Genomic DNA, 3,003 nt, shown 5'->3' with positions numbered 1-3,003 from the left:
ACTTCCCAAATATCGCGAGATTAACCGTGATCCTGCGAGAGATAGGAAAAAGGCTGGGCACCAAAATATCGCGAAAAATAGTGAATGCAGTGATTCTCGCGAGATTCTTCTAATCACGCCTTCCCTTAGCTTTCGGTCATCTTAAGGTTTACTTACTGCTCTCGAGTACCGTGTTTGCCGTCTGCTAGCGCTCAACCTCGCTTCCGAGTGGCAAAGGAGTTCGTAAATTAAAATCCTGGAATCTCTTTACTGACTAGCATTTCAAAGAATATAGGTACCAGAAATATTTTGTTGAAGATAATACGCTGGGCAGCCCGGGTGGCTCAGCGGTTTAGCGCCGCCTTCCGCCCGGGGTGTGATCCTGGAGACCCGGGTATCGAGTCCCATGTCGGGCTCCCTGCATGGAGCCGGCTTCTCCCTCTGCCTGTGTCTCTGTCTCTCTGTCTCTGTCTCTCTCTCTCGTGAATAAATAAAATAAAAGATAATACGCTTTATTGAGATACTAGGTAGAAACATGAAAATGGTATTGGGTCTTTGTAACACAGCGTTCCAAGCCAGCCCAATTCACTTAATTCCCATTTCCCAATTTTTTCCTCAAATTTCAGAAATATTTCTCACCCAATAACGGTTTTTTTGGTTTTTGGGTTTGTTTGTTTTTTTTAAGATCTGGGAGGTTTTAAATTAAGGTAAACTTGTAGCAGTCAGAGCATCGGATGCTTTTAATTATATACTAAGGTGTATGACTACTAGTGTTCCTATCTGGTAATCATAGTAAAACAAGCAGTTTAGCTTGTACTCCACAATAGAAAGAATGCGCAGTCCTGTCTCCTCACGTGGAGAAATTTGGAGTAATGATAAGAAGTTTATGGCCACTGGAACTGAAGGACCAGGCTAAAATACAAAACTAGCATTTGGTGGAAGTTCTCAACGTAGTTAAGGCCTGGTTTTGTTTTGTTTTGTTTTTAATGTTCTTTTTCCAAACAAATCTTTGAAAATAGCCGCTGTAAAGTTGGATTTTACCTAGTTCACTGTAAGGATACTAAGTAGTGGATTTCTACTGGCTTTTCGGTCTCAGAATTTCTCCATATTTCAAAAATGCTATTCAAACATCCTCCAAAGCCATTCCAGCAGACAACTGCAGTTCAGGTGAGCGGGCACAGCAGTGTAAATTTAATAAGAACAAATCTTTGTGGGGTTTTTTAAATTTATTTATGATAGTCACACAGAGAGGCAGGCTCCATGCACCGGGAGCCCGGCGTGTGACTCGATCCCGGGTCTCCAGGATCGCGCCCTGGGCCAAAGGCAGGCGCCAAACCGCTGCGCCACCCAGGGATCCCAAGAATAAATCTTTGGAAACATCTGGGAACACGTTTACTACCACAAAGATATCTATAACTATGCTCTCGGAAGTAGAATTCAAATTTTATTTTTTATCTTTTCCTCTTTACCCTCATTCCTTTAGTCACTACATAGGGAGTTTCTTGGGGCAGGATTTTGCCTTCATTTCTGAATTTCCACCACTTACCTACTACTGTACTAGAGCCCAGTAGACAAATGTTTTACTGGGTCTACAAAACCTTCCTAGGGGAAAAAAAAAAAACAACCCTTCCTAGACCCACCTCACCCATTGCCAATCCCCAGCCATGCTAGCCTTCTTCCTCATGCAGAAAATTGCTGCACTCTCCTCCCAAGTTCCTCGAACAGGCCTTTTTTAACTGCTGGGAGAGGCCTTCCTCTACTTGACTCCTTCACCTCACTAAGGCCTTCTTTCAGATGTCAATTTAATTGTCTTCTTCTAGACTATAAAGAAGTCTTCTCTAACCCCTGACTTGATCAAGTCCTCTGGTACATTATTTCAAATTTCTCTCTTTTTTTAAGATTTTATTTTTATTTTCGAGAGAGTGTGTGTGCGTGCATGCTCAATGTTGGGAGGAGAGGCAGAGAGAGAGGAAGAAAGAATCTGCAACAGACCCCAAGCTGAGCACAGAGTCCAGCACTGGGCTGGATGTCCCGACCCTGAGCTCATGACCTGAGCCAAAATCAAAAGTCCAATGCTTAATCAACTAAACCACTCAGGTGTTCCTCCAACTTCTCTTTAATAGCACTTTCAGGGCAGCCCGGGTGGCTGAGCGGTTTAGGGCTGCCTTCAGCCCAGGGTGTGATCCTGGAGACCCATGATCAAGTCCCATGTCAGGCTCCCTGCATGGAATGGAGCCTGCTTCTCCCTCTGCCTTTGTCTTTGCCTCTCTGTCTCTCTGTTTCTCATGAATACATAAATAAAATCTAAAAAAAAAAAAACACTTTCATTGCTATTACTTAATAGTAATTAAAAGTATTAATGCGTAATACTTTGAAATGTATTAAGTACATGATGGTTCAATGCCCGTCTTCGTTGTTAGTTTGCTATCTCCAGGAAGGTTGTACTGGGTCTACTTCTTTCACTACTGCCTAGTGACATTGCCTAGACCAACCCCTAACACACGTTAGAGACTCATTACATATTGCTGGTATAAACTGATAGGGTTGCCAGATAAAATACAGAACACTCAGTTAAATTTGAATTTCAGATAATCAATTAATATTTTTAATATAAAAAAGTGTTTCGGGGCATCTAGGTGGCTCAGTCAGTTGAGCATCTACCTTTGGCTCAGTCCCAGATCCAGCTCTATAACTGGCTTCCTGCTCAGCAGGGAGTCTGCTTTTCCTTCTCTCTCTGCCCCTCCCCCTGTTTGTACTCTCTCTCAAATAGATAAATAAAAAAAATCTTTAAAAAAAAAGAAAATAGGGCAGCCAGGGTGGCTCAGCGGTTTGGCGCCACCTTCGGCCCAGGCGTGATCCTGGAGACCCCGGATCAAGTCCCACGTCAGGCTCCCTGCATGGAGCCTGCTTCTCCCTCTGCCTGTGTCTCTGCCTCTCTCTCTTTCTCCCTTTCTGTGTCTCTCATTAATAAATAAACAAACAAAAAATAAATAAATAAACAATAAATAAATAAATAAATAAAAT

The sequence above is a fragment of the Nyctereutes procyonoides genome, unplaced genomic scaffold (assembly GCF_905146905.1).
Source record: "Nyctereutes procyonoides isolate TBG_1078 unplaced genomic scaffold, NYPRO_anot_genome, whole genome shotgun sequence".
Lineage (NCBI taxonomy): Eukaryota > Metazoa > Chordata > Mammalia > Carnivora > Canidae > Nyctereutes > Nyctereutes procyonoides.
Note: the sequence above shows the minus strand (reverse complement) of the source record.